At 42.6% G+C, this 23,853-nt stretch overlaps 2 long non-coding RNA genes across 2 annotated transcripts in view; both read left to right on the forward strand.

The window, feature by feature from the left end:
- The window catches only part of LOC310682563, a 238,227-nt gene that overhangs the window by 33,927 nt on the left and 180,447 nt on the right, over positions 1-23,853 (forward strand). The gene's annotated exons all lie outside the window — the stretch shown is intronic.
- On the forward strand, positions 8,345-13,560 carry LOC310682576. Its single transcript, XR_014514014.1, has 3 exons — positions 8,345-8,399; positions 10,619-10,689; positions 13,071-13,560. It is a non-coding gene; the product is annotated as an uncharacterized lncRNA (long non-coding RNA).

Consider the following 23,853-nt stretch of genomic DNA (forward strand, 5'->3'; position numbering starts at 1 on the left):
CTGTCTACCGCTCTTCAGCATTTGCCGCCTGAAGGGGCTACTTCACTCTGCCTAATGATAGGGCCAGTCAGGTCTCTCTGTACCTTTTGCAATGTGAAAACTACAGAAGATCCAATTTATAGAGCAATTTGATACACATGAGATAAGGTATTTTTTGCCTGTCTGCAGGGTGAAAAAGAATGGTTCAAAAATTAAATTTTGCTGTCCAGGAAACACATCTTGCAGTTAAGGAGAATCTTAGAAATAAAACAGAAAAAAATAATTTCAGGCTACAGCAGCTAGGTTTACTGGTATCTTTTATTTGCTCAGCCTCTCCAGCAAGATGAGCAGTTTTCAGCTTTCTGCATCTGAATGTTGAGAGTGCTCCGCAACCTGTGAAATTAAACCTATCATTCCTTTCTGCTCAGATCTATGCCATGTAAACATTATATGGGCTTTTGTGTTCCAGAAACTGGACAAGAATCACAGTGTTTTGTGAGAAAGCTAAGAGAAAGAGGATATTGCTAGGAGAATAAGCTGCAGGGAAGTAAATTTCTTATGTGCCGGCTTTCTGCTTGTCTGCTAAGAGACAATATGGTGTTTTAGGTTCACTGGAGGTTTTGAAAAGTTTGACAGTAATAAAACTAGATGAATTTGGCATGAGTCATTCTTCCTCATTCACTCTGCTGCTGCCATGGCTGGACAAAGACCAGACATCAATGAAGAAGAAATTCATGTTGGGTGGCAGTGGTGAGGAGACCAACAAGACTTGGCCTCCCTTGTTGGTTGGAAGCTTAAAAGGGAATTTTGCTGGGGCCTTACTAATGGGGGACTAGGCTGATTATGGCTCTAAACCTTAAATCGTTGGAGGAAGGGCAAGATCTCATCCAAACTGAATAGCAGGGGAAGATGCTGATAGTTTGCTTCTTTTTAGCTGTTGCTGTTTTAATACTCAGCTGGTGGTCTTTAAACACTGATCAGTAATTCAGGGTTGAGGTGATTAATTGTATGGGTTCTGTTGAGAACTGGCTAGATGAAGCATTCAGGTCAGTGATTGCTTATTTATTTAGAATACTTAAATCCAGGTTTTTAGCCCCAACAGGCCCTCTCAAATTGCCCTAACTGGATTATTGCCTACATCAACTGAGGCCTGCGATCAGCGGTACACCAAGTTTGCTGATGGCACCTGAAATGGTTCAGGGTTATTAAAGCAAAAAGATACAGTCGTACCTTGGTTCTTGAACAGAATGCGTTTGAGGAGTCCATTTGACTCACAGAACCATTTGAAAACCACAGAGCGGCTTTCAATTTAGAGTGTCCTGCAGCTAAACGGAAGCTACAGAAGCTGTGCTGGATGTTCGGCTTCCAAAAATCGTTCAAAAACCGGCACACTCACTTCCAGGTTTTGATCATTCGGGAGCCGATTTCTTCAGGAGCCAAGGCATTTGAGATCCAAGGTACGTCTGTAATGCGAAGATCTCAAAAAATACATCTTCATACTGTTCTTATGTTGTAGGTGGTGGTAGTTTGACAGTATCTTGATGAGGACATCAGGTGGACATTGAACAAATCTTGCTTGCAGAAGCAACACAGATTTCACAATACACTGCTGTGTGGAATGCACTAAGCTAGCTCCAATTTATTGATGAAGTAAATGTGGGTGCCCAATACCCAGCCTGACTTTGTGCAGCTCCACAAAGTGAGCTGTCTATGGTCCTACTTTTGATTTAATATTTGTATTCCGCTTTTCCAGCAACAATGCTGAGTTCAAAGCAGCTAACCATAAGAACAATAGCATTAAACATTCACAAGCATTACAATAATACCAAAAACACAATTGCATATTAGTAGAGCAAAGAACAAACCAGTCTGTCAAACTATTAACACAACTGAGTACAAACTCATTGTGATTTCTGCCCAGCTTCAGGAAACAGGAAACAATCTCTTTGTGGTGCACCATTTGCTAGAGCAGATAACTACCTCCACCCCGATAGGCTGTGATTTTCCCTACTGTCAAAAAGCCTTACTAAAGTAGGTTGAGCCATATGGCATCCAATATTACAGTCACTGTTAGTGATAAATGGCACCCACTAGCAGTTCCCTGGAAGCATATTCTGAATGCAAACTGGAAACCAACCGTCTCCAGCTGGCTCTCAATCAAAAGAAGGCTCAGCAGAATTCACCCCAAAAGACACACAAAACCATCTTGCCACCAGAATTTGTTTTTCCATTGCCATTCTGAATGTTACTGAACTGCTGTTTCAAGCATCTTATTCTATTCAGCTTTGGAAACAAGACTCACAGTGTTAAGTATGTTGGCAACGCGTGGTGTTATTAATAAGGGAAAACATTTTTTTTAATGATCTGGCAGTTTTAAAAAATACAAACAAAACATTTTTCCTTCACTTGGCATTGACTAAAGAAGTTTGATCCAGCTCTCTCATTATTCAATCCATAACGCAATCCTATGCAAGCTCTAATTGAGATTCTACGTGCCTTTAAACAGGTAGTAATGCAAAGGCTGCATTTGCAGGATTTGGGAACAGCATGGAGGTCAGCAGCCTTTTAATTTTCCATTGATTGAAAGGACCGGGCTTTCTTTGTGATTAATAATCACCCACGAGTAGAACAGTGGCTGTCATTCTAAAAACCCCAATTGTAGTAAAACTGGGTCACATTTCGGAGCGCTTTCCTGTATGTTGGCAAATGTTGGCAAATGATCTCAGCTCCCAGTCCTATTTGCCAGGGCTTGTGGCAAATGGGTTTGTATGTGTTGCTGTTGCAGATGAACTGTGAATTCAAATAACAGAATACTCTAGCCCACTTAAGGCACTATTGCCTGAAGAGGAAATATAGATAGCACAACAGTGAGGATTCTCATTTAGCCTTCACATGTTTGCAGCAAACTTCTGCAGTGGGCACTTGCAGATGAACTGCACATTTGTCCTGGTTTGTTTGCAGGGAGATCAGGGAGATTGACTATTTTATTTTATTTTATTTATTACATTTATGTTCCATCTTTCCCGTAAGGAGCTCAAGATGGTGCACATAGCTCTCCAGCTCCTCATTTTATCCTCACAACAACCCTGTGAGGTATGTAAAGCTGAGAGTGAGTGATTGGCCCAAAGCTGAGTAGAGATTTGAACCCTGGTCTCCCAGGTGCTAGCCTAGCAGTCTAACTACACTGACATTCATCCCGATTTGTTTGCAGGGAAGTTAGATGAAGTCGTGTCAAAGCAAGTATTACCACACTCTTGGAAGCCCATTTTTCTGCTACTTTCCCTATCACAAGATGCCCAACTTTTTTTGTGGGGAGGGGAGTGTGGATTTGTTTCACAAGGCCTACCAATCAACTATAGTTGCCCAATCTGAAATTGCCGGTGTGTGATTGAATCCCATTCAAAAATAGCATCAGTCTGGAAGTGCACTGTGTTTGTTGAGGCTGCTGTGAAAGTAGAAACCCTGTTCTCCCAGGACTCCCACTTGCAAAATGAACCTCCATGGATATACAAAGCTCTCTACTTCAGAGGTTTGTTGTAAACATGTGATGGAGCCAGAGAATTGTTATCACCATTGATTTGTATGCTGACTTTGCATAGGAAATCATGCTCAAGGTGGCCCACAACAGGAAAAGTTTACATCTTTCACCAACAGTCACAAGATATAACAAAATTTAAGTAGCCATAAACAATAAACTAACAAAAGTATATTGTATATTATAAAACAATCCACTGATAATTCAAGATAAAGTCTAACATTTAAAATACAAGAACATAATCCTGATAATGGCAAAAAATAATGTGGCTCCAAAACAAATTCTTGACCACCAGCAACAATTCCTAATCAATATCACACTCTGAGAGTCTCTAGGCATCATGAGCAGCAGAAACAGCTTTCGTAGCTGGAGTCAGTCTTTGTAGCTGGAGTCAGTCTTAAAGGGCTAACCCTCTAACCTGACCAGCTCTTTTCTTGCAATCCATGCCTCCATCTCTGGCCTCCTCTCTGTACCACAGGACTCAAGGAATCTACAGTCTAAATTTAGTTTGAGGTGGGGGAAAGACAACAAAAGGTGAGTGAGAGGGAGGAAAGTGGAATACAGGATAAATATGACCAAATGCTTTGGCTTCAGTTCACTTTGGAATGAATACCAAGGAACTATGCAAATTAAGAGTCTATGCAAATTTATACACAGACATTATGGTTATATACATCAAATGCTGCATGTAGACATCAAGATTTTCCCCAGCCCATGTTACTTTACTTTAATAGCATTGCTACAATTGCATTGGTTAACTGCAATTGTCTACTCAGAAGTAAGTTCCTAGATAAATGCGTAGAGCGCTTCTGCTTTAATCAGATTCATGTGCAAATTAGTTTACAAAGCATTTTGCAGAATTTCGTTAATGAAAGGTCACAATCACATTATATTCAATTAATAGCTAGAGGGTGATTAAACTCGATGACAGATTAATCCCAAAGGAAGAATATTGATTGATGGTTCTTCTTGCCACTTTTGCTAATCTAGGGCCCCTACAGACATCCTTATTATTGTGTATTAAGGATGCTTTGTGCTCATTTTTTCTGCTTTCAATACTGTTTTTTTTTTTTAGGTACCCCTGCCCGTACAGGCCAGTCTTGACAGACTCTAGGGTTGTGCACCCATCTCACTCAAGAGGCCGGGGGCCAGCGCTGTCCAGAGACACTTCCGGGTCACGTGGCAAGCGTGACAAGCTGCATCTGGCGAGCCAGAGCCGCACACGGAAACGCCGTTTACATTCCCGCTAGTAAGCGGTCCCTATTTATCTACTTGCACCCGGGGGTGCTTTCGAACTGCTAGGTTGGCAGGCGCTGGGACCGAACAACGGGAGCGCACCCCGCCGCAGGGATTCGAACCACCGACCTTTCGATCGGCAAGCCCTAGGCACTGAGGCTTTTACCCACAGCGCCACCCGCGTCCCTTCAATACTGTATAACACCCCAAATTATACATCACCATAGCAGCTGCATGTGTCTCCGTCACCACCTCCCACCAGCAAAGAGCTGTCCATCTCTGGGAAATGCCTGGGGACAGATCAGACCAGGCTCATGCAGAAGGGCGGGGGGGGGGCAGATGGGTTCACTTTCCCCAGGCCTTGGAGGGCTAAGCTGGCCATGAGGGGGGGGGGGCGTCCCTCTAGGGACCGGCTGCTTTGAGTTTATAACTTTATTCTAACATGATTCCCGTCCTGGACTTCAAACAAGCTCTGCATGGGCCTGGATCAGATAGTGAGCTGGCCCAACTGACTTTGCTTACAGCACCATGGATGTTTATAAAACTGTGTTGGCACAAACAGACTCAGCCTACCTGGAGGAATGCCCACTTGCTTGCCCCATCCCGTGGCTCGGGACGTCAACCATGCAAATTCCTGGATTGCAGGGAGTTGGGGTAGATGACCTTTGGGTTCTCTTCCATCTCTACAGTTCTAGGATTCTATAAATGGCTGCCCCCCCCCCCCGGTATTCAAAAGGAGAGCTTTGGAGACAAGTCTAGTGTTGGGACAATGTTTTCTTAGCTTATGCCTAGCCATGAACTTAGACCATTGTGACACCTGGAATCTGAATGCTTTGAAGCTGGATTTATGTATCATACTGACCTTCACATTAAAGACTTTGGCAAAAACCAAGATGGAAGTCTGAGTACAGCACCCACCAGTCAGGGCCACGGTGCTGGGTGTTGTTTTTGTGTGTGCTATTTCTATTTTGCTATAGCCCCTCCAGGAAGCAACAATGTAGTAGCATTTGCGAAGCATCATGGGAAACTAATGAAGAAAAATCAATGCACTATTATTGTGTCAATAATATATTGTAGAATTGCAGAGCCTTTCTACAAGCTCCAAAGCCTCTGAACTAGAGTGCATATATAAAGAAGCATAAAATAACAAAAGAGCAATCTTAAATATGTCTGCTGCTGCAAAGGTTGCTATCTTTCTCAAAGATGAAAATGATCATAATTACCTGCTTGTGAATGATAACTTATTTAAATATATGGCATTTCAAAAGCAGGCATTGCCTACCATTGCTGCAGAACTAAAATGAGCACGAGACAGGTGGTATTAAGCAACAGAATGTCAATCAGCCTTAGCTCCTACTGTTGGCAGTCATTCTGAGAGCATCTCCTGTTCAGCATAGGTAGACTCCATTAAGGAGGTCAGAAGCCGCTTAAAGAAGTGCACATTCCATCTCCCGAAATTGAATTCTTTCAAGGTGCAATTGCATTACCACATAACAGAGCAGCATAAATGAGGGTGCAGGAGCTTGAGGTCGTTTTACAGACCTCCAGGGGCTATAATCTGAAGGTTCAATACATATCAAGACTGACTCCACAGCTCTTTATTTATGCAATCTATGATCTATGAGCGACCTCCTTCACTCACTGAAGATGATTTAGGCATTTGCAAACAGCTGAGCATGTGGGCAATGCCCTCACTTCCCATTTTCCATGAATACTTCCTAGCTCTGTGTAGATCACATAAATCTTTGGTTTATTTTCCTTTCCTGCTAAACTATGAGAGCACTGCCAGATTACCTGTTTATTTGTTGGCAGGGGAGATTGGACCGCGTTGGCTATTTGTTGAACATTCTTTCTGATTTGTTGGCAGGAAGAGTACATGACATTACATCCAATCCTACACTTGCCAGTACATTTCCCCAACATTTCTGAATCACAGTAAATCCATTTTTTTGCAGAAGGGTTTGGATGTGCCCTAAGAAACATATTTAAAGGGGGGAGGGAGGTTATCAATTAATTTCACACCAAGGTTTGTCAGTAAGACTTCTATAAGGAAGAGCTGGAGGGAAGAATACTGAATAGGGCTAATAAGCATAACTTGCATTGTGTAGTGTGTTTATTTTTAATCCCTGGAGGAGGAAATCTGAATAAATAAAGCGAGACAGATGCCTGCTAAAAACTAAATGGAAATCTTCATTCCAGTTTGCTGAAATACTTGTAGAGATCCTAGATCAGCCTGAAGCATTTAAATGCAAGTTGCTGTTTCTTTTGACCCTGGAGAAAACTTGAAAATGTATTGTGAAATCTTGGCAAATCAAAAGTAGCTCAACTAGATTTTCAGCGACCAGAGCGTGGAGCTTGCAGGTGTCTTATCCATACCTGCATTCAAAATCCTTGTTAAAGACAACAGCACTAAAATATGTAAAGTATGCTAATTAAACAAATAAATATAAACCTGTATAATATACTGGAATTATGAAAGTTAAGTTACCAAGGCACTGTATCTGACTAACCCAATTGCAGAGCTTTGATGGTTTCTTGGGGTGCAGATTAGAGAAAAGGATTAGCATAAATATAAAGAGAATATCATAAGCCACTTCTTACAATTTCTTAACACATTAGGCACAAACAGACAAGATTGTAGTCTAAATCGGGGGGGGGGGGCATTTAAAAGACACAACCCACTTGGAGAAGTGCTTTCTATATAAATATTGGTGAGATGATTGCAGGAAAATATTGTATTTAAAATTGAGCAAAGCTTCAATTGATGCAGTGGGACTTTCTTACAGGTTGAAATGGAAAGACCTGTCAGTTTTGGATTTCTCCATTTCTCATTTTTCCAATCTTAAATTCAGATTGCCACATTCCTGCAGCAATTGCAAAAAAAAGTTTGTTTGTTTTTTAAAAAAAGATCATCATGAAAATTCTTCAGCAGTTTAGTGTGATTTTTAAACCAATAAACACATTTTTTTGCAGTTTTGACTGATGTACACATTTTTGCAAGTAAGTTATCCAAATACAATGCATTTCTATATGTTATTTTCACTAAAGTGTTCACTTTTAGGCACACTTTCCCCTAACATAAGCATTTTTGTAAACACTGGTCAAAGAACTGCATCACAAAATTCAGATGGGCAAATTTTGAAGGCTGACTGTGTTTCAATTCTCATATTGTTTCAGAAAGTGTGAATTTGACGGATTCAGCTTTAAATGTGAACGGAATTGAATTCTTGCTTCATCCCTACTTCTACATAAGAAAGTTTCAAATTGGACTTTTGCATTTCTCTCCCTAACATACCTTCCATGTCTGAAAGTGTGTATTGCACATGAAAAAGACCACGACTACATTTGAAAAGATTTAGCGAGGCTGGTAACCAGGATGAGGCCTCTCCAGTGCACAAGATTGCCAAGGGAAAGTATAGGAAGAACTCCTACCAGGTTTATTACCATTTACTGAGGTGGCAAAAATTCTAGAATTGCTTCAGCAACAGTAGCTGCTTGTAATGGCCACAATCACTCAATTGTGCAGAGAAATTCTCTCATACATGCTTTGTGTTCTGAATCAATAGCTGCTCTGTAGCCAAGGTTACTGTGACGCACCAGCAAAGCCCAGAAGAATCAAAATCCCAGAACTCAAGTTGACAGAAACTAGGTAGGCTCTGAATACATAAATTGCATTAGCCAATATCTAGCTCCAGTCGTGGTTATTTATTTCCCATAATAAAAACCTTAACATATTTCTAGCACAGGGGTTCTCACACTTTCTACATCCCAGGGTCCCCTTGAGATAGCTGAAAATTATTAAGGCTCGCCAGTCACAAAATGGTGGTGCTGTGGCAGAGCCTGTCACAAAATGTAGTGGCAGGTGGAGGCAGAGCGTGGCACAATCAGCTGGCAATTACTGGTACCATTTCCTATTGATATCAAATACATCTTTGGTAAATACTAAATTCATTTTTACAGAATTTTCCTTGTGACAAGGTGTTCCATGGTTCAGTTTTCCTCAAGCTAAGTCCAGACATTTGCTGTGCTGGTAATGTGACTCAGCCTCCCTATTTTAGGCAGAATTTGCTTATTCAGAGGCACTAGCTGCATTCACATGGCAGTTTATTCTGCTTTTCACAGCTCTTCTGTAACTGTTAAGTTTTGCATTATATATGAACTTTCACATGACATAAATACCACTTCTGGAACTGTAGCGGAATATTGTACAGGTTTAGTGCTCTTTTCCATATTATTTGCTTCCAGGGGGAAAAAGTCCATTTGCAAATAATGTAGAGATGAGTACTAAACTCTTTGCACTATAGTTCCTCTATATTCCGCTGTAGTGCTGGAAATAGCTTCTACATCATGTGAAAGCTCAAATACATGTGGACCAAAAGGCAGTGCTGCAGCTAGGGGTCAGGGCAGGCAACTGAGGAGGCGCTATGGGCAGCCTGTGGCACTGAAGCCCACCAGAAAGTGACCCATGGCCCACTGAGGAACAAGTCCACATATTCTCTTCCAGCTCTCAAGGTCAGGAGCCCTGAGAAAGTATTTCCTTGTATGAACAGAGGCATGTTGCTCCACCCTCTGTCTGCATGTTTAGTGTATATGCAGATAACACAGAATGCGTAAACAGGACTGTTCTTTGCCACTTCCTGCATTTTAGTCCAGTGAGGGGGCGGGATAATGCAGTGCTCTGATACTGCGGTAGGAGGTAGCTCCCTAAACCTTTTGTCCTGCCTTAGCTACTGTTTTTAGAAACCTGGGGGAGCATGATTTGGCTAAAATTGGCACGAGTCAGAGGGTGATGCTTACTATTTCCCCATAATCTGAGCACTGGGGAAGTGGAGACTGGATTAAGGATAATTATGTACATAGCTGAGCCCATTAGCTTTGTATATCACAGCTGAATATGTTAACTGACTTCACTGAAATGTACAGTACACTTGGTTCTCTGGAAATCATTTGCGAGGTGAGCATTCGCATAGTCTACAATTCTTATTCACATAACGAGTTGATGATTTCCATTGATTCCTATGGAGAAATTGTTAATATGTTCCTGAACATGTAATCTGGGGTGTGTATCTGTGGTGCATGTAGAGAGGTTTGGGTACTATTTTGTTGTGTTCAGATAAGTGAATTTTTGCATAGCAAGTGTTCATAAAGTGGGACATGCGTGTATTAAAGAATCATCCTCATTGCTTGATTTATAATACCTTTTTAATCATCATTGGATGTTGCAGTCATCCAGAGATAAGCATATATGAGTGATTCAAGTCCAGCTTTTTATACAGCTTCAAATAATGCAATGTCGTCCCAGTTAAATTTGTATAGGATTACAGACTTCTGCACATACTGTATATACTTGAGTATAAGCTGACTTTTTCAGCACATTTTTAATGCGGAAAAAGCCCCCCTCGGTTTATACTCGAGTGAGGTGGGCGGCAGCGGCGGAGGGACGAGTGGCCTGAAAGGAGCCCTTTCTTGCCGCTTGTCCTGCTGCCGCCGCCCGCCTCTCGCAAGGGCAGGCACAGGAGCCACATTTGGGAGAGGCACAGTGCAGCGCAGCGGCCCAAAAGATGCCCTTTCAGGCTGCTTGTTCTTCCTACGCCACTGGCGCCGCCACCAGGTTTGTGGTGTGGTGAACAGGTTTATACTCAAGTCAATAAGTTTTCCCAGTTTTTTGTGCTAAAATCAGATGCCTCAGCTTATATTTGGATCGGCTTATACTCAAGTAAATACGGTATTATCTTTTCCTTTAAAGCTTTTCTCAGAAGTCATTTTATCTGCAAAGGCTTTTTATATAGGCCCTTACTCTCCCCCCCCCCCCAATTGAAACAAAAGCCAACTCTGTGAAACAAATTAGATAACAAAGCACAAATATAGTTTTCTCCCAACAGATCATGTTTTCACTCTGCTGGCACAGGAAGGAGCGAGGGAGCTATTGGGTGACGCAGGTGGGTTGATTTAACTGGCAATTAGCAAGGTAGGTATTTGTGTTTGAGCGAGGAATAATTTCTGCTCCACAATGACAAGTTTATTGTCATAAACCATCTGTACCTAATTGCATATGATGGAACTTAGGAAAATAGGAAGCTGCCTTATACCGAATCAGACCATCGGTACATTTACCTCAGTATTGCTTACACAACTCTCCAGAGTTTTAGGCCAGAATCCTTCCCAGCCCTGCTTGGAAATAGAGTTAACTTCTGGATTTAAAGCATGAGCTCTACCATTGAGCAATGGTGACTGGTGAACATTGGGACCGATAGGGCAGGGGGGAAAGGAGCCCAACAGTAGGGGGCGCCAAAGCCAATGCCAAGCAGGGAAAACTAATTATAGTTTTGTCCTGGAAAATTATGATAGCCAGTCCTTACAGATGAAGAGACAAGTTGCAGCTCTTCCATTCCTGGCCTTCCATTTTTTGAGGTGCTCATTGCTTTTCCTTCCCTTGCCATGATTTGTTGTAAGGACCAGTCTTCGCAAAGAGCACAGCATGTTCAGACTCCTGGTAAGAGAAATCATGTAGTTAAATGCTCATCCATATAACTCTTTAGAAAAGTAGACTTCCTGGGGAAGCACAGTGCCATAGCTGAATATAGCAGCAAAAGCTGAAGGCCCATAAGTTTCCCATCCCTGGTTCAAAATATTTTGAGCCAGATCGTCTGACTCTGTATAAGACAGCTTCCTATGCCCCTAACCCCTCATGGATTAAAGGCATGAGGGAAACAAGGCATTTAGTGTCTGAAGAACACTGTTCCTGGCAATCCTGACATTGCTGGATGAAATGAAGTGTTTAACTGTAATGCTTTTGGCATACTTTTAATGGTAAATGTTTTTAACTGCAATTGTTCTTAGACTGTTTTAACTGCTTTAGAGTGTTTCTGGATTGTGGATGTGTTTGCTACCCTGGGCTCCTTTGGCAGGAAGGGCAGGGTATAAGTTGGGAAAAGGGAGTAAAATAAAACCATTAAGACAAACCAGAGGTGTATGGGAATCTCCAAACAGAATTCATTCACCACACTAATATTTTTCCTGACTTTGGCTGTGGCAAAGGTATGAACAATGTCATTCCTCCAAGCAGCTCAAGATGGCGTTCATACATTTATTTCCCTTCCCCACCTATCCTCACAACAACCACTCTGAAAGGAAAATAAGGCTAAGAGACAGTAACAGGCCACCCACGGAGCTGGGAAACAGAGGGCACTGAGAACAAATGTCTCTGGAGTTGCACTGTCTGCACCCATCAGCTGACAGAAACACATTCAAAACTCTGAGTGTGTTTCCCATCAACTACACTAAGTACATATGACACCAGGTGGGAAGCAGGGAAATGGCATTGTAGGCTAATTAAAGGTAAAGGGACCCCTGACCATTAGGTCCAGTCGCAGATGACTCTGGGGTTGCAGTGCTCATCCCGCTTTACTGGCCAAGGGAGCCGGCATACAGCTCCAGGTCATGTGGCCAGCATGACTAAGCTGCTTCTGGTGAAACCAGAGCGGCGCACAGAAATGCCATTTACCTTCCCGCCAGAGTGGTATCTATTTATCTACTTGCACTTTGACGTGCTTTCGAACTGTTAGGTTGGCAGGAGCTGGGACCGAACAATGGAAGCTCACCCCGTTGTGGGGATTCGAACTGCCGACCTTCTGATCGCCAAGCCCTAAGCTCTGTGGTTTAACCCACAGCGCCACCTGTGCCCCTAATTAGGCTAATTAGTGCCCTCTTAATTAGGCTGGTAGGCCAGAGATTTCCCATCCTGTGCTAAGACTATAGCCTAATGGTTATAGTGGCCCTGAACCCCCCCCCAGCAGATTTTCAGGGGGCTTCAGGGGTAACTCTGCTCACAGGAACTCAAGTCATTGTAAATACTTATTGTTCATTATGACTCGGGTTGTTGTTGTTTTTATTCTAGAAGAGAAACCTAAAGAGATCAAAAGCGCAAACCTAATTCTGGTGTATAGTCTTCCACTGAGCTCAGATGAAATGTAGTAGGGCTTTAACCTCATTAGGGCATTTGACCAAGCATTATTGTGAGCAATTGTTCCCAAAGCTGAAGAGCAATGGAAAATCTGTTATTTCAGCTGTGATAAATAGGAAATGGGAAATGAGAAGGCTGCTATATGGAGCCATTTTATATCATCTCTTATCTTTGTGGTCAAGTCTGGGTCTCATCTCCTTGTTTTTCTTTTTCTTTTTCCTGTTGATGAGAATGGCAAAGGAACACTGGAGCAGCTATCTGTCATTTCTTGATACTGAATGTTCACGTTATTGCCTTCACCGTCCATTGTAATATCTTCAGAAACTATATTTATCTCCAACTTCCTCATCTCCAGAGAAGCGACAACTTCCTCATTTCAGCAACGGTGCGGTTAAAAGCAGAACTTCCTTATTGCTGCCCTTGAAATGACAGTTGCCCGCGCTGCAATTTCCAACAGAAAATCAGATTTTGAGGCCCATTTTAGTAAAAAAACACACTGAATCATTGAGTTCCTAAGTAAGGAAATAGAAATGGTTTGGATTGGAGTGTGTTGCTCCACAGAGAGATGGAAATGGGAAGAGCAGAAGCAAGAAGAAGAAGGGTGGTTGGTGTAGACATGGAGAGGAGAAACAGCTGGATAGACGATGATGGAGGAAATTCCTGGACGTTACTGCCTTCCCCCTTAATATCCAAATCCTTCTTCAGATAGACAGGTGGTGGTGAGCTGTCATTCAGGAAGAGTTGTAGCTCAGTGGTAGATCATCTGCTTTGAATGCAGAAGGCTCCAGGTTTAATCCCTGGCATCTCAAGGTAAGCCTGGGAAAGACTGCTGAAATATACTCGGAGTCGAGAGTGGATTTCAGCTCATAGTGGTGAGGAGGAATTAAAGTCCCCTCAAAGTATCTGCTTTATATACATTATTTACACAATGGGCCGCACGTGATTGGCTAATTCCGGAATTCTCCTGTAGGCCAATCAGGTTGTGGATTCACTTCCATCTGGAGCTGGATTGGGTGGGTCCTGCAGACCAATCATACTGCTGCATTGTTCTGGGACCAATCAGACTGCTGCATTTTGGATCCTATTCAACTCAGTACATAACAACCGCTGTCTGAAGCCTTGGAGAGCTTCTGTCAGTCAGTGTAGACAACACAGAGCTAGATGGACCAGTGGTACAACTTAGCATAAGGTAGTTCCCTACACCTAGGGTTGCCATACGTCCTCTTTTTCCAGGACACGTCCTCTTTTTCATGGGTATGTAAAATGAAAGCCATCACAGCGAAAAGTAGAAGTCGGCAAATGTGTCCTCTTTTTGCTCTTCAAAATATGGCAACCCTAATGGCATAGGAAAAGAATCCCCTTTCTATTGCAAGGCTGTGTTTCAAAGCTGTCAAGACTGGGGCGGGAGAAAGACCTCAGATTGTAGGGACTTTCTTCAAGGATGAAGCAAATATTCTATATCAGGTTATGGCCATCTTGTCCCTACTGCCCAGCATTTTCCTGATCCAGGGGAGAAATTGATCGGGAATTCTACAGAGAATCATTCCATAAAAGAAGGATGTAGAAACCTTTTTTTAAAAAAATCCTGAGAACCATATCCACTTCTGGAAAGCCTTCCAAGAGTCACATGCCAGTGTTTGGTGGGTGAGCAGAGGCAAAAGTGCAACATAAATTTTACTTTTGTACAGTCAGGGCCGGTCCGCCCATGAGGCAGTTTGAGGCAGTCGCCTCAGGCAGAGAAACGGAGTCAGTTTCCAGCGAGATCTTGTGAGATCTCACTGAAATTGAGTGAGATTTCATGGAACACACATGATCTCACCAGATTTTGGTGCGATCTCATGAGATTTTGCCAGAAACCACCATTGCCATTGCTGCTTTGCAAATGTTGCTGTGCAATCTAGATAAGGGTGGCTTCAGCGGAGATGGTATGGTGGCAGGGTAGCACCTTACCATTTCACCTCAGGCAATAAAACAGGATGTACAGTGGATTCGTTTCTGCACATACGTTTCACCATCATCCATTCAGACAAGCAAGAGGTGTGATCAGAGTTCCAAGACACATCCCAGCCAGAAGCAGGGGCAGGAAGGGGTGTGGCCTATAGAGAGGGGGTGGGGCTTGGGGGAGAGTTCCGAGGGCCATATAGGGAGGCCTGAGGGGCCGCATTCTGCATGAGGGTTTTCATTTCTGCCATAAAAGCTCTCTTTCCTTGGGGATATCAGTACCAATGGGTAAGGGATGAACCTAAGCAGTGTTGGAGGAACGCTGTTATGTGTTATAATAGACCCCTTGGTGTTCAGGGTCAGAAGTGGTGACACCAGAAAAATATTTAAAGCATGGTTGATTTTATTGGTGTGTTTTCTCCTGCCTTTAAAAATGTGGGGGTTTTTTTTGTACCTTGCACTTTATTGAACAGCAGTTAATGAAAAGCTGGGGGCTGCAAATTTAACAAATGAAATAAATGAGATGGCAGTTACTGGCAAAAAAAGCCTTGGCTACTCCTTCTTGAACTTTCACAAGAGTTTTCCTTGGTCTCTCACTCTGTCCTCCCTAGGTTACATTACCAACACCTCTTTTATCTTTGTAAGGTATGCAATTGTCCATCAAAAATAGTTGAGTTCTACCACAGTCACCTGAAAGCTATTTTCACCTTCTGTTTCACCTCAATTATTATTATTTTCCTGTAAGAGCAGGCTTGCTGCATAATAAATCTCATAATTTTAGGTGTTTCTGGGATATTCTCCATGGAGCCACTAGATGGTACAATTCAGCTAATTATGTCTGCAACTCTTCTTTTTCTTTTCTTTTTATTAAAGACAAACCAAAACCCCATGCAAGTTTTTTCTGAAGGCAGAAAGCAAGAGGAGGAGGAGGAGGAGGAGGAAGGGTGGGATATAAATTCAGTAAGCAAATAGACACCCCCCAATCATTTTTGTTTTGTAGAAATATATAATTTTCTTTTTATTAATAAGCTCTAACACCTTTGCAGTAATGCAGAATGCAGAAAATGTCCATGTTCTTCATTGTCCTTCTAAAAATCCCCCCATTGTTTATATAGCCACAAACAAAGGACCTCTGGAAAATAGCACATGCAAACCTAATTAGGTAACTGAGCCTAATGGCTTCCTCTAAATTTGCTCTGACTTTCTTGAAGCCTGCCCATATCTGAATTTGCTGTTTGTTGTTAAATGCCTTCTATTTTGAGGTCTGCAGCAAATGTAACAAATATAAATAATCTTACTCGTGTCTGTTTACAATCAATATCCTGGCTGGGCAGAAATGCTTCCAACAATAGAACAGGGGGAGGAATGCCCATAAGTGACCTGTTAAAATGTGACATTTGTCCTGCTTTAATGGGAACTACAGGTGCCAAGTATCGGGTCAATGCAGAGACTGTGCTCTGAGACATACAGATTTTTCTTTTGCATTGTAAAATAACTATGCTCCAAAATCTTAATGAGGGAGTTTATGTTCACATTACCACTTACTCCAGATCCATTGTGCTTCCACTGTTAATTTTTGAAGCCACATTTGCAGTCTACATCGATCCTGTAGTTTCTTGACAAATACTTCTGTTTGATGCATTTTCCCCTCAAACCAACTTCAATTCAACTAGAAAAGCTCAGCCGCTTTCATTTCATACTTAAGAATAGTGTGAACATTTGAGACATGTACATAGCTTCATGAATCGGAGTTCAGGAGGAAGGTGTTGCAGGGGGGAACCAAATAGGTCATGTACTTTGGGTGAAGATATATTTTCTTCCTCTCTAATGCGAGCAACACTGCAAATGTGGCTTGAAACGTGGCAAGGGCGCCAACCTCATCCCAACTGAATCTATCCATTCCTTAAAATCTTCTGCATAGGCTCTCCTTCAGGCCAGCCCAGATCAATCCAATTCAGTGCTTGAGGCAAATGACAAAATGGCGCCCCCTCATTCCACATACAGAAGCCAACCAGACTGGCAGTTTAATTTTGCTCCAGTATTTACAACAGGACAGCATGAACTGTTCTTACGCAGCTAAGGGCAGCAGACTGGCCTAGGGGGTGTGGGGCAGGTAATACTACTCAACCAGCTTTGCCCCCAAACACCTCACTGCCCCACTCAGCTCCCTCTGCCCTTTGGCACCTTCTGCTTGAGTCAGCCAACTTACTTTGCCTGCCTAAGGCCAGCCCTGTCTCTCCCATCAGTAGCTGAGGCTCTGATGCTGGGGGAGAACGTTTTCTCTGGCCACACCAAGGTTATGGAATGCCCTACCAATGGAGGTCCATGTTGTCCCCTTCTCCCACCCACCCTGCCCCCGTGATCTTTTGCTGTTTGGCAAGGACCTTCCTTTTCCTCGAAGTGATTGGCCATCTGGGTTGCAATGATTCTGCCATCTACTGAATTGGTTCTTGTTTTACTCACTACCCCCCCACCCTTTTAATTTAGAATGTTGACTTTATTCTTGATATTATGACCCTGTTTTTAAAGATGCAGTGAGCCCCTTCCGGCCATCCCCTTGAACACTGAAAAAACAGAATGCTTTAAAATAACATGTAAATAAATAAACTCGGGAGACAGTCGACGCCAAAACATTCTGCATTATGGAACATCTTGATATAAAATGAGTGCCTGGGAAATTAATTCTGAAAGCTTTTTAACACAAACAAACAAATGAATAAATGGAAGCATTTGTCACCTCTGTAGCTCATTAGTTTGATTACATTTTCTATCTGCATTGCAATATTCTGCTGCGGCAGTTGGAAAATGAACTCAGGTTTGCAGGATCTCAGTGGAGCCCTGGATGGCTTCCTGATTTCCCACTAGAATCCCAGTTCCTCTTTCTCAAGTAAAAACGTCAGCAGTAGCATTGCTGCAGTAATCTGGTAGTGGGGAAAAAGGCTGGTAGTAATCCATCTCCTGAGAGACTGCAGCAAATCCCTGGAGGAAGCCTGCAGTGTGACTTCACGCTCAACTCCTCCATTCTTAATGAAGCTACTACAAACCTTCGTCTTCTAGCTGGCTCCAAGCCCATATGCCGAGGATCTATAAGTTATGGAGGGTGTGTGTGTGTGTGTGTGTAATCTTGCTTTCCTGCCAACTTAAAAAAAGAAACGCTAATTGGCTGTGGGAATGTTTTGAAAGAAAAATAAAAGGAGGAAGTGATATGTAATGACAAAACATAAGGGTCAAGGTTAAAATTTACAGGGTCTAGCTCTGATTCAGCAACAACAGCACTGGGCCTTGCTAACTTGGGCTGGTGAGAGTTGGAGTCCAATAACATCTGTAGGGCCACAAGTTCCCCACTTCTGATTTAGAATAATTGGTCATGGGGAAGGTGGGATACTTGGTCCTTGTTAGTTTTCAAGCAGCAGTTAGAGAAGGCAAGAGAGAAAAAGACCAGCAGGAACTTTCTTAGATTTGTCCAATCAGTTCCTGCCCATTCTGTTTGACACTTGAATGCTGAACTGGAAGCAGAGGTGGACTCCTGGGGCAAATGTCAGTTTTGCGGGACAGTATTTGCAACAGGACAGTGGCACACAACAAAAGATATTTTTAAAACCCTCCCTATGCACCTCAGTCCCAGTCCTGCCCCCCACCCTATGCAGCTGACATTTAAACAATAAAAGTACACATGTTACTGTATTTTTCCATGTATAAGACTAGGTTTCCACCCTAAAAAAAAATAATGTGAAAAATTAGAGGGGGGCGTCTTATACACGGATATATCCCCCCCCCCCATTTTCTTAACTCTGAGTCCCCCAAAATAGGGGGCATCTTATAAATGACGGGAAAATATGGTAATTGCTTCTATGCATTTGACATATGAAGTTCAGTCCAGAATGGGTGCCTTGCTTTATTTATTATTGCATTCATATCCTGCCACATGGAATCCAAAGTGGCATGCATAGTTCTTATAACCATTTTATCCCAACAGCAACCCTATGAGGTAGGTTAGGTTGAGAGACAGTGGTTTGTATCCAGAGTTTTGCCCAGAGTCAACCCACAAAAATCAATTGACTGAACATAGTCACGTTCACTCATTTCAATGGGCTTACTCTTCATAGGACTAGCATACAACCTAGAGACTGGCCCCGGGTGAGCTACACAGCAGAGTGGGGATCTGAATCCTGGGCTCCCAGGTCCTAGCCCAACATTCAGACTACAACACTGCACTTTCAATTTTGTGAAAGCCAAATTTTATGAGGGCCCATAAAAGGCTCTTGCCATACAGTCCACTGTGGCCTAATCTGATCCTCTAAAAATGATGCTGATATTGACAGATTCTCTCACTGTGCCCCAGTCACGCTGCTTGTCCAAAACCTAACATGAATTGCAAGATCTCTTTGAGCAGGTGAGATGTTGTCCATCATAATTAAGCACTGTGCGCATATATGGTTTCTTGTTATTGTGGCAACAAACCCAGTGCAGTGGAGATTATTGCCTAATCCTGTTTTGTCAGTTGTGACAAGATGACAACTAGTTTTTGTGTACAGAAATATCTTTGTGGGTAAGACTTGCCTGCTCACTGCCAGATGTCCCCACTATCTGTGGGGAAAACTGGATGAGACTTCCCATGTCTGGAGAGAGACTACTCAACCTGATTTTCTACATTAGACCCAGAGGAATAAAAAGGCCTTGTGGGCTATAATTTAGGCCTCCATGATGACTAGAGAAAAATAATAGTATCTGTCACAATGGCTAAGATTCAAGCTATCCATCGCATTCATCACATTGTGTTTTCTTTCTTTCCTCAAGCCTTTTTTTTGGGGGGGGGTGACTTTTTGAGCTATTTTTAAGGAAAATCAGCAAAACCCATGTGCTGACATGGGTTGCCATACATGCGGTTTTTTCCAGACATTTTACCGATTTTTGCTTGGACACTGCTTCTGACTGCAGCATTCTGGGTATGTCCAGGAAATTCTGGATGTATGGCAACTCTACCATGTGCACAGTTGTGTATATTAAGGCTATGTACACATTAGCGGCTGAAAATACAGTTATTTCCCCCTCTGCATTTCAAGCCACATTTGCACTTGCACCAGAGAGGGGGCAGGAATGTCTTCACCTGCTGTGCATTACCCAGTTTGCTTCTTCATGCTTGAAGCGTCCCACCTTGCCAGCTCCTATTCAATGAAGTGGTCATTTGTGCATATGCAATGACTGTCTGAAGTGTACACAGCATGCATTTTCATATTGGGGAGGAAGCTGGTTTGAGGGACAATGCATCAAGCAGAAGTATTTCTCAAGAAACTACAGAGGACCTACGGACTGTCATGTTTGCTTGGGAGTACACTGGAGCAAGAGTAAACCATAATGTGTAAACTGTTTGATAGATTGGTGTGGCCAGACTTGTTCCGCAGCACTTCACATGTGTTTCTCAGGCTATTCAAGAAAAACTTCCCCTTTCTCTAGCCCACATGATCATTCAACTGCACAATACTAATCAACTGGGAAAGAAATGAATGGGGAGCAGAGTTGACTGTAAAGCCGTCAACAGTCTTGTTTCCATGGGGAGATAATGGACGAAATGTAAACAGGTAACTTGTATCTGTATTAGTAGTAGTAGTAGTAGTAGTAGTAGTAAGAGTAGTATTAGTATTACCCACCCTTCATCAGCAGGTTGCAGAACAGGTTACAACAATTTAAAATTCAGTACAGTCATACCTTGGATCTCAAATGCCTTGGCTCCCAGACAAATCGGCTCCCGAATGATCGAAACACGGAAGTGAGTACAGTGGTACCTCGGGTTACATACGCTTCAGGTTACATACACTTCAGGTTACATACGCTTCAGGTTACAGACTCAGCTAACCCAGAAATATTACCTCAGGTTAAGAACTTTGCTTCAGGATGAGAACAGAAATCGTGCTCCAGCGGCACGGTGGCAGCAGGAGGCCCCATTAGCTAAAGTGGTGCTTCAGGTTCAGAACAGTTTCAGGTTAAGAACGGACCTCCAGAATGAATTAAGTTCTTAACCTGAGGTACCACTGTATATTCTGGTTTTCGAGCGATTTTTGGAAGCCAAACATCCAGTGTGGCTTCTGTGGCTTCCGATTGGCTGCAAGAGCTTCCTGCAGCCAATCGGAAGCCAAGCTTTGGTTTCTGAACGTTTGGAAAGTTGAACAGACTTCCGGAACGGATTCCGTTTGACTTCTAAGGTACGACTGTACCGTATTTGAAACAGTTAAAACAAATTACAGTCACGGAAATAGGGTGCGTTCTGAAAATGCACATCTCATACTTCAGAGGGTAAATAGGTGCACTCTTATACACTCTTGTAGTCAAGCAACCTCTGACATGCTTCCTTTGAGAAATGGTACAATATCCTTTATGAGTTATACTAAAACACTTGAAATGTGAGCTGCATATTGCTATCCACTTGCCAGTAATTTCAGTGACTTCCCAAGGGAAGTCCAGGTGAGGAAATGGTTTACTCTGCCATGGATGCTCACCTTCCTGCAGCGTCAAAAAATTTACAGCATTGCTCTTTTGCCAAATAAATCCTATAAGACTCAGGAAGGGGAACAGCTATGATTTCCCTTTATAGTCAGTCATCTTCAGGACCTGAAGTGAGGCTGTGCCCTTCAAAATGAAACCAAGCCTTTTGACAACAAACTCATGCCTGCCCCCAAGGGCTCTCTTGTTGCCACACTGCAGTAATTTAACCAATTAATTTCATAGGACATTAGAGAGCATAATTACAGTGCTTTTATTTGGCCCTGCGACATTTATTGATGCTCAGCTTATGCATGTTACTGTACTTAATAAGATGCTCCATTTAGCTAGTTTTAAATAGGTTTTAGCTGGTTTTGAACTGGTTTTAGCTTGTTTAGTAGGTTTTATTATGCTGGTCTGATCAAGTTCCTTGTTTTGACTGCTCCTATGATCTTTATGAGTTTTGTAATATATTAGCTATTTTGTAATGGTTTTGTAGTTAGTTTCTGAGACAGTACTTTAATGCTGTATGGAAGCTGCCTGGGGAAGGTAGCCACCCTAAGAATATTGTGAATATTTTAAAATGAGTAAGAAATAATAATAAAAGAATGGGAGGGAGTGTGTTCCAGCACAGTCCATCAGATGTAGCTTACTCATAAAACAGTTGAGTGTCTTTATATTAGTATGCATTGAATTACATACCACTTTATATATATTTTTCTGCCTGTTGCATCATTTGTAAAGCCCTCTGCTAGATGCCGTATGATTTTAAATTGTACTTTTACAGACACATCACAGATCAACTGAGTGAAGCTCATCGACCACCAGCACTCCACAGACCACAGTTTGGGTCCCCCTGCCCTATGCCATGATTTTGATCCGGCTTTGGTTCATGGATCTCAATGTTACAGGAAAAAATGAATCAAGCCTGAAGTCTGTCCACCCTCTTGTGTGAACGACCACCCTTAGGTTAGGTTGAGGGCCAGACCATAGGGTACACTGCAAATGCATGTAGCTATAGCCAGGTGGCTCCTGGTTCAATATAATGTGTCCGCAGAAGAAAACATTTTGTTGCAAGCAAAGGATCAAGTGTATTGTCTTCTGCTGCTTAAGCAGAAGCTCACTGCAAGCTGAGCTAATGATAGCACAAAACTTTATTCTTGGTGCCAGCAGAAAGTAACAATGTCTTCTCCAGCCAGGCCACACCTTTGAATCAGCTCACCAGGAGGTGGCCTCCTTGTGGCTGCTTCTCTTGAAGGGGCCACATGCCAGATATTTAGTTGATAATGCAAACATTAAACAGGGCAAGGAGTTCTTAAACACTTTCCTCTTCCAGTGACTCTTCCCCAAAACTCCCCACCAACACTGCTTCTGTCTCCACAGAGTTCTGGGCCTGTGTTTGATACGTGGGATCGGGTGGGGTGGGGTAGCCATAGAAGCTGTGTGAGAGTGAGTTTTTGGTGGACAGCAGCTGATGGGGAAAGACTGAACACCACCTTCTCCTTTTCTGCTGCAGAGAGCAGTTTGCAACAGAAGTTCTTACTGTGATGTAGATTGGCCCTGAAGGTCTGGAAAATAGTGACTTGCTGAAAGCTGCATGTTAAAATTCATGGCTGAAAGAACATCTGAACCCAGATCTCACTAGCCCAAGCCCAGCACTCTGCCCAACATACAACATTGAGTGAGTATTTAAAAAAAAAAAAAAAGTTTGGAGGTTTCACACCAAGAAGCAGTCCTAAGCTTCTGCACAGTTTGCTTTCTCACAAAACTGAGCAGGTAGCCCAGGAGCAAATTCCAGCCTCTCCTAGCTGGTGACTGTGAAAGAACCCATAAGTTACAAGTGCCTAAGAGACGTATTGATTTTAAGCCAGTTCCAAGTGACCTTCAAAATTTATGGTAAGGACAGAAGCTTCATTCTGTGCAACACAACACTGTAAACAGAACAAACCTGTTAATGTTTTCTTAAAAACGTCACATGGCTATTGGTAATGAGAGCTGTGCGAAGTAAGTTACTGCGGCAATTATCCCAAATGGAAGCCATTTCAAGGGCTGTCGTTCACATTTTCCATTTAAGTGATTGCATTTTTAATACTGTTAGTGGCAAACAAATGAGATTAGCATTCATTCGAAAAGAGACTAAGTCCTTGTCCTTTGCCAAGTGATGGAAAGATTAAAAGGTACAGGCACTACAAGCACTCCCTAGCTGGATATATTTTGAAGGAGCTCAACTTCTGGAAGAAGGCCCATAGAGCTTTAGAAGTGATCCTTCACTCTCCCCTCTCTTAATCAGAAATGCCATTGAGAACTGCACCTGGACATTCCTTAGACACAGATCTCCTGTAGATCAGGTCACTTTGTTTAGGAACTACCTTATACTGTAGTAAGCCAGAACCTCCAAATAAATATTCCTAAATTTCAGAAGAATAGGAAGGTACTGGTTTTGTAAGGTCTGTTCTCTGAAGTTATGTGAGCCAATGGGCACCCATTAGGCATATCAGCACAGGAGTATTGCACCCTTCCAAAATGAGCACTTTAGCATCAAAGTGGAAGCAGTAGTGCCTGATGCCCAATGGAGCTAGTAGGGAGTAAGGTAGGGAGACCAACAGTAGACCAATGGCAGCCAAAGCCAACTAACTCTAGTTTTGCCCACATCATAACTGCTGAGTTCTACAAAGGCAACACTGAGACTAAAGAGGAGGAAATTGGCAGGTAGGGGCTGGAT

The sequence above is a fragment of the Podarcis tiliguerta genome (genome assembly GCF_965153285.1).
Source record: "Podarcis tiliguerta genome assembly, chromosome: 7".
NCBI lineage: Eukaryota > Metazoa > Chordata > Lepidosauria > Squamata > Lacertidae > Podarcis > Podarcis tiliguerta.